The sequence below is a fragment of the Triticum urartu genome, chromosome 4A (assembly GCF_056163025.1).
Source record: "Triticum urartu cultivar PI428250 chromosome 4A, HENAU_Tu73, whole genome shotgun sequence".
Classification (NCBI taxonomy): Eukaryota; Viridiplantae; Streptophyta; class Magnoliopsida; order Poales; family Poaceae; genus Triticum; species Triticum urartu.
The window spans coordinates 423,711,366-423,720,427 of record NC_141876.1 but is presented as its reverse complement, the minus strand read 5'-3'; positions in this window follow the sequence as shown (position 1 = coordinate 423,720,427).

The window sequence follows — 9,062 nt, the reverse complement described above, 5'->3', positions numbered from 1 at the left end:
CGCTCCTTGGCCGCTTTGTTTTCGGCCTCGGATAGCGCTTGCTTCAGGGTCGCCACCTCGGTCGTGGCCCCTAGCAAATTTACGATGATCCTGTCATTTTGCAATCGCATTCTTTTTATATATATCCATAGACTAGGTACTACATACCTTTGTTCTCCTTGAGCTGCCTCTTGGCAAGGCCAAGCTCTTTCTAGGACCCTTCGAGGTCCTGCTTCAGTACGGCGACCTCCGCAGTCAGTGTGGCAGAGGCCAACAGTGAAGCCTGCATACGCATATAGACATACTTATATTAGACTCCTGCAGATATTAGTTGATCCTCTATTCGGCTTTTCTTTTTGAACACCAAACAGAGCATCAGGGGCTACTGTCTATGCGGTAATATTTTCCTATATTTCAAATACTTACCTCAAAGCCTGTTAGAAGGCTGGCACAGGCTTCAGTTAGTCCGCTCTTGGCGAACTGAACCTTCTAGATCACCGCACTCATAATAGTGTGGTGCTCTTCGTCGATGGAAGCGCTGCGAAGCGCTCCCAGCAGACTGTCCGGTGCCTCTGGATGGACAGAGGTCACCGGCACAGGCGTCTTGCCCCTTTTGGAAGGAGGCCGCCTGCCCGAGTCCAGAACCACTGGAGGTTCCGGCGCGGTGTTCGGCTGAGGGCCGAACTCGGAGCCCTCGGGAGCCTTGCTCCCTCTGCTACCGGAATTCGGAAGGTCGCCTTGAGGCGCCTCCGGGACTGTCTCCCCTCGACCCGGTGCCTCTTGAGACAATAGCTCGGTGTTGTCCGTAGGGCAAGGGGATCTGGTGGTCGGAAGTGGATCGCTATCCATATCCGACGAGCCCAGGGAGTCGTCCGACGAAGATACGTCGATACGGGCTCGTGGCAGTCTGCATAATCATAATTCGGCGTTAGGAGAAGCAGTGCGACAAAGGTATGCTATGAGTTACTTTGGCATCCGAATACTTACGACTTCGCCAGGGGCTTGGCCCTGAGCAGCCACTCGTCTTCGCCTTCGGCGGCGGTGGTGTTGTAGTCCGGAAGGAGAGTCCTTCCCTTCTTGGACCCTTCACATCCCCCGGTTGGGGCGGCCTTCCTTTTCTTGTCTCCCTCGACTGGAGGGGGAGCATCTTCATCTTCCTCCTCATCTTCGGGGGAGGAGTGCGTCGCGGAGTTATCGGACGATGAGTCCGATAACACCTGGCATCGGGAACTCTTTCGGGTTCCCTTGGCCTTCTTGGTCTTCTCCGGCACGTTGTAAGGAGCCGGAGTCAGCATCTCCGTTAGGAGAGCGTTCGCAGTGTCTTCGGGCAGAGGGGCCGGACAGTTAATCTGCCCCGACATCTCCACCCAGTCCTGTCAAAGGCATGGAGCTCAGACCCCGCACATGGTTAAGCTAGGGGAAATAAATATCCTACCAGATGTATATACCTCACCGAATGAGATAGGCGCTTCGCGCTTAGCCCGCGGTCCTCAGTGAGAGAGGGAGGGACCTCGGCGCCCTTGAACAACACCCTCCAGACGTCCTTGTGCTTCGTGTCGAATAGCTTGCTCAGAGTCTGGTGCTAGGCCGGGTCGAACTCCCACAAGTTGAAATCCCGTTGTTGACACGGGAGGATCTGGCTGATGAGCATGACCTGGACTATGTTGACAAGCTTGAGCTTCTTGCTTGCCATATTCTGTATACATTTCTGGAGTCCGTCCAGCTCCACCGATGAACCCCAGGACAGGCCCTTCTCTTTCCAGGAGGTGATCCGTGTGGGGATTCCGGATCGAAACTCAGGGGCCGCCACCCAGTTGGTGTCGCACGGCTCGGTGATGTAGAACCACACTGATTGCCACCCCTTTATGGTCTCCATCAAGGAGCCTTCAAGCCATATAACATTGGGCATCTTGCCCACCATGGCTCCGCCGCATTCTACTTGTTGGCCTCCCACCACCTTCGGCTTGATATTGAAGGTCTTCAGCCACAGGCCGAAGTGGGGCCGGATGCGGAGGAAAGCCTCACACACGACGATGAACGCCGAAATGTTGAGGATGAAGTTCGGGGCTAGATCATGAAAGTCCAGCCCGTAGTAGAACATAAGACCACGGGCGAATTGATGGAGGGGAAACCCCACTCCACGGAGGAAGTGGTGGAGGAAAACTACCCTCTCATGAGGTTCCGGGGTAGGGACGATCTGCCCCGCAGAGGGCAGCCGATGCGCGATGTTCGCGGCTAAGTATCTGGCTCCGCGCAGCTTCTTGATGTGTCCCTCCGTAATAGAGGAAGCCATCCATTTGCCTCCCGCTCCGGACATGTTTGGAGAAGGTTGAGGGGAAGGATGTGGACTTGGGTGTTGGAGCTCGAGTGCGCAAGAATGGATGAGCAAGGAGGAAGAAGGCGTGGGTAGAAAAAGGTTAAACCTTGTCCCTTTATAAGGGCGGCCGAAACTATGCGCCCCCACTAGCCTGGTAAAACTCTCTTATCCCCCAAGCGCTGTAATCGATGGTGCGGTTGGGTTACCCACACCCGTATTGATGAGAATCCCGTAATAAAGGGGACACGATCTCCGCTTTGACAAGACGTGTCAAGAAACTGCCTCGCGTTATGTGTGGGGCTAGTTAAAGGAAACGGTTCGAATAAGCACCGGCCATGGCATAATGTCATGTTGCCAAAACATGTCAGCAGATTAGATTTGTGGAAATATTATTCTCTAAATGGTGGTATGTGGAACTTATTTTGCAGGGTCGGACACTATCCTTGTATTCAAATTCTTCCGTGGTGTATTCCGAGGAGGAACCCGCCTTGCAATGCCGACGACAACACTATGCGCCGGACTCATCGTCATTGAAGCCTGGTTCAGGGGCTACTGAGGGAGTCCTGGATTAGGGGGTCTCCGGACAGCCAGACTATATCCTTTGGCCGGACTGTTGGACTGTGAAGATACAAGATTGAAGACTTCGTCTCGTGTCCGGATGGGACTCTACTTGGCGTGGAAGGCAAGCTAGGAAATACGGATATGTATATCTCCTCCTTTATAACCGACCTTGTGTAACCCTAGCCCCCTCTGGTGTCTATATAAACCGGAGGGTTTTAGTCTGTAGGACAACATACAATCATACCATAGGCTAGCTTCTAGGGTTTAGCCTCTCCGATCTCGTGGTAGATCAACTCTTGCAATACTCATATCATCAAGAATAAATCAAGTAGGACGTAGGGTTTTACCTCCATCAAGAGGGGCCGAACCTGGGTAAAACATTGTGTCCCCTGCCTCCTGTTACCATCCGCCTTAGACGCACAGTTTGGGACCCCCTACCCGAGATCTGCCGGTTTTGACACCGACACCCATCAATAGATATTAATGTGAGTGAGTAGGGATTGCCATGCAACGGATGCACTAGAGCTATAAGTATATGAAAGCTCAACAAAAAGAACTAAGTGGGTGTGCATCCAACTCGCTTGCTCACAAAGACCTAGGGCATTTTGAGGAAGCCCATCATTGGAATATACAAGCCAAGTTCTATAATGAAAGATTCCCACTAGTATATGAAAGTGACAACATAGGAGACTCTTTCTCATGAAGATCATGGTGCTACTTTGAAGCACAAGTGTGGTAAAGGGATAGTAGCGTTGCCCCTTCTCTCTTTTTCTCTCATTTTTTATGTTTTTTATTTGGGCCTTTTCTCTTTTTTTATGGCCTCTTTTTTTATTTTTTTTATTTTTCGTCCGGGGTCTCATCCCGACTTGTGGGGGAATCATGGTCTCCATCATCCTTTCCTCACTGGGACAATGCTCTAATAACGATGATCATCACACTTTTATTTACTTACAACTCAAGAATTACAACTTGATACTTAGAACAAAGATATGATTCTATATGAATGCCTCCGGCGGTGTACCGGGATGTGTAATGACTCATGAGTGACATGTATGAAAGAATTATGAACGGTGGCTTTGCCACAAATACAATGTCAACTACATGATCATGCATAGCAATATGACAATGATGGAGCGTGTCATAATAAATGGAATGGTGGAAAGTTGCATGGCAATATATCTCGGAATGGCTATGGAAATGCCATAATAGGTAGGTATGGTGGCTGTTTTGAGGAAGGTATATGGTGGGTTTATGGTACCGGCAAAAGTTGTGCGGTACTAGAGAGGCTAGCAATGGTGGAAGGGTGAGAGTGCGTATAATCCATGGACTCAACATTAGTCATAAAGAACTCACATACTTATTGCAAAAATCTATTAGTTATCGAAACAAAGTATTATGTGCATGATCCTAGGGGGATAGATTGGTATAAAAAGACCATCTCTCGTCCCCGACCGCCACTCATAAGGAAGACAATCAATAAATAAATCATTCTCCGACTTCATCACATAACGGTTCACGATACGTGCATGCTACAGGAATCACAAACTTCAACACAAGTATTTCTCAAATTCACAACTACTCAACTGGCATGACTCTAATATCACCATCTCCATATCTCAAAACAATTATCAAGTATCAAACTTCTCATAGTACTCAATGCACTCTATATGAAAGTTTTTATTATATCCCTCTTGGATACCCATCATATTAGGACTAAATTCATAACCAAAGCAAACTACCATGTTTTTCTAAAGACTCTCAAAATAATATAAGTGAAGCATGAGAGATCAATTATTTCTATAAAATAAAACCACCACTGTGCTCTAAAAAGATATAAGTGAAGCACTAGAGCAACAATAAACTAGTCCGAAAGATATATGTGAAGATCAATGAGTAGTCGAATAATTATGCAACTATATGAAGACTCTCTAACATTTAATAATTTCAGATCTTGGTATTTTATTCAAACAGAAAGCAAAACTAAATAAAATAAAATGACGCTCCAAGCAAAACACATATCATGTGGTAAATAAAACTATAGCTCCAAGTAAAGTTACCGTTGAACGAAGACGAAAGAGGGGATGCCTTCCGGGGCATCCCCAAGCTTAGGCTCTTGGTTGTCCTTGAATATTACCTTGGGGTGCCTTTGGGCATCCCCAAGATTAGGCTCTTGCCACTCCTTATTCCATAGTCCATCGAATCTTAACCCAAAACTTGAAAACTTCACAACACAAAACATAACAGAAAACTCGTAAGCTCCGTTAGTATAAGAAAATAAATCACCACTTAGATACTGTAATGAACTCATTATTTATTTATATTGGTGTTAAACCTAATTTATTCCAACTTCTCTAAGGTTCATAAACTATTTTACTAGCCATAGATTCATCAAAATAAGTAAACAACACATGAAAAACAGAATCTGTCAAAAACAGAACAGTCTGTAGTAATCTGGATGAAACGTATACTTCTGGAACTCATAAAATTCTCAAATAAATTACTGGACCTGAGGAATTTATCTATTAACCATCTGCAAAAATAATTAACTAAATAGCACTCTCCAATAAAAATGGCAGCAATTCTCGTCAGCCCTAAAGTTTCTGTTTTTTACAGCAAGCTTAACAAGACTTTCCCCAAGTCTTCCCAACGGTTCTACTTGGCACAAACACTAAATAAAAGCATAAAACCACATCTAAACAGAGGCTAGATGAATTATTTATTAGTAAACAGGAGAAAAAAGCAAGGAACAAAAATAAAATTGGGTTGCCTCCCAACAAGCGCTATCGTTTAACGCCCCTAGCTAGGCATGATGATTTCAATGATGCTCACATAAAGGATAATAATTGAAACATAAAGAGAGCATTATGAAGAGTATGACTAACACATTTAAGTCTAACCCACTTCCTATGCATAGGGATTTTGTGAGCAGACAACTTATGGGAACAATAATCAACTAGCATAGGAAGGCAAAACAAGCATAACTTCAAAACTTTAAGCACATAGAGAGGAAACTTAATATTATTGCAACTCCTACAAGCATATGTTCCTCCCTCATAACAATTTTCAGTAGCATCATGAATGAATTCAACAATATAACTATCACACAAAGCATTCTTTTCATGATCTACAAGCCTAGAATTTTTATTACTCTCCACATAAGCAAATTTCTTCTCATGAATAGTAGTGGGAGCAAACTCAACAAAGTAACTATCATGGGATTGAAAATTCAAATCAAGTTGATAAGTTTCATTGTTATCATTATTCTTTAAAGCATACGTGTCATCACACTAATCATCATATATAGGAGGCATGCTTACATCATAGTAAATTTGCTCATCAAAACATGGGGGACAAAAATATCATCTTCATCAAACATAGCTTCCCCAAGCTTGTGGCTTTGCATATCATTGGCATCATGGATATTCAAGGAATTCATACTAACAACATTGCAATCATGCTCATCATTCAAAGATGTATTTCCAAACATTTTAATGCATTCTTCTTCTAACACTTTGGCACAATTTTCCTTTCCATCATACTCATGAAAGATATTAAAAAGATGAAGCATATGAGGCAAACTTAATTCCATATTTTTTGTAGTTTTCTTTTATAAACTAAACTAGTGATAAAACAAGAAACTAAAAGACTCGATTGCAAGATCTAAAGATATACCTTCAAGCGCTAACCTCCCCGGCAACGGCGCCAGAAAAGAGCTTGATGTCTACTACACAACCTTCTTCTTGTATACGTTGTTGGTCCTCCAAGTGCAGAGGTTTGTAGGACAGTAGAAAATTTCCCTCAAGTGGATGACCTAAGGTTTATAAATCAGTAGGAGGCGTAGGATGAAGATGGTCTCTCTCAAGCAACCCTGTGTAACATCCCAAATTTTCAATTTGGAATGTTATACACTAGATCATGATTGCATATCATAATTTATTTGCTTTTGGTTTTGATCCTAGAAGTTCTACGCAACTCAAGGACCCACGGAGACAATTGGGGATTTCGTTATTTTCATATTTGAGTTTTCTCAAATTTTGAGAATAGGATCATTTGATTTTAATTATTTTATCATCAATTATTTCTATTACAAAAATATGAGAGAGGGAATAAAATAACTTTCCCAAAATAAAGAAATATTGAGGATTTAATAATAAAATCAAATAAGATTTTATTTCGGAGTTTTTCGATATTTTATTTGAATTTAGGAAAAATGTGCATTTTTCAAAATTGCATTTAGGGCCCAAATAAATGTTCACCTTGTGCGGCTTGATTTTAGAAGCCCGAGAAATTTATTTCAGGATTTTTGGAGTCCGTTTAGTATTTCTTTTATTTGTTTTTCTGCGCAGAATAATTAAAAAAACGCAACCGACCTACGGGCCGTGTCCGACCTGGACACTAGGCCCGTCCAGGCTTTATAAGCCGGGAGCCAAGCCCGGGAGCCTCCCCAAACCCTAGCCCCAGCCCCGCCGCTGACCGCCGCCGCCCCCGCCGACCACCGCCGCCGACCACCGGAGCCCCGCCGCTGCCGCCCGATCTCTCGCCGGAGTTGCCGGGTAGTTTTTTTTTAGTCGCCGGTTTTTCCCGAAAAACCGTTCGACAGTTTTGTTCGTTTTTTTAGTTTTGGTTTTTTTAAATAGATCAGTTTTTCCGATTTATTTAAATAGCGAGCGTTCGTTCGTTCGTTCGAGCGAACGTTCGTCGTTTTTCTTTTCTCGGATTAAATCCGCGATTTTTCTGATCGCGATTTCTGATCCGATTTTCATTTTAGTATAACTTTTCGCTCGTTTATCGGAATCAGGCGATTCAAGCGCCTGGAGTTTCGTCTCGATACCCTCTATCCGTTTAACCAACTTAAACAAGTTTTTGGCACTGCAAAAATTGCCCTAGATCCTGAATAGTAAACGAAGCCTGTTTCTTTTGCCGTTTGACTTTCGTTGCTTCGTTTGATTTGATTCTTTTGCAAACCGGAGTTCTTAAGTTGAACCTTCTGGTTAGATCCGTTATTTGAGTTTTACCTGTGCATTAGATGAATACTTATTGTATGCTTGTTTGTTTGTCTGCGATAGAATACCCGGAGTGCGCCGCCTGTTACTTCGAATCTCTAGGTTTCACGGATCATCAGCAAGGCAAGTAACACTTTGATCATACCTCCTACTACCCAGTTTTATTGCATTAGATCAATCCTCAAACATTTCATGATTAGGATCTAATTAAATTGTGGGATGGGAAGTAGTTGAGGTAGTACGTATTACCTGTTATATTTTCAAACCTTTGGGAGTTACTTCTACGTTTGCCTATTATGCCATGCTATGCTAGTAGACGTGGATTGGGTGAGTGATATCCATGACAGATGTGAGTTGTTAAAATTAATGGTTTATCTAAGGTGGCAACTTAAAAACACATTTGGGTGGATTGAGGTACCTGGGTATTCCAGGATTGCCTGTTTTTCTTTATGGACCGCCACCCAGGCCCAAAGGGATCATGAGATTTTTCATACTAGAAAACTTCCGTGTGCAGCCACAAGCTATTATGGGCTCTAGCATAGTTGATTAAGTCGTGCAAACTCTTATAGGGTAGACTAGCAGATGTAGGGGAAAGTGAAAGCATAAGTGCTCCCTAGGTGGTTTTGATAATTGATGACAACATATCTCTTGTTGGACTAACATTTCGATCTAGCATGTTTCAGATAAGTTCAACAATGGAGTGGCATGGACTAAAGGTCGTGGGAACTCCTTCAAGATGCTAAGGACAAAGGATTGGCTAAAGCTTCAAGCTCAAGACTCTTCGTTTTATATTTTAGTGATCCAAGATCACATTGAGTCTTTAGGAAAAGCCAATACTATCAAGGAGGGATGAGGTGTTGCTTAATGAGCCTCTTACTTCATGTGCTTAATGATATGCTCCAAAACCCTCAGCTACTTTCCCACTTACACATATGACCTAAACCCTAAGCCAAACTCAGTCCTATCGATTCTTCCTATCCGGCGCCACCGAGTTTCACTTGTCATAAGCCACTGCCAAACCCTAATCAGTTCGGTCTCACCGATGGGATCTCGGTCTCACCGAGATGGGCTTGCAAACTCTTTGTTACCCATTGCAATATTCTTGGTCCCACCGAGATATGCAATCGGTCCCACCGAGTTTGCTTGACCAAATCTCAGTCTCACTTATTACCCAAATTGGTCCCACCGAGTTTGAGTAATCG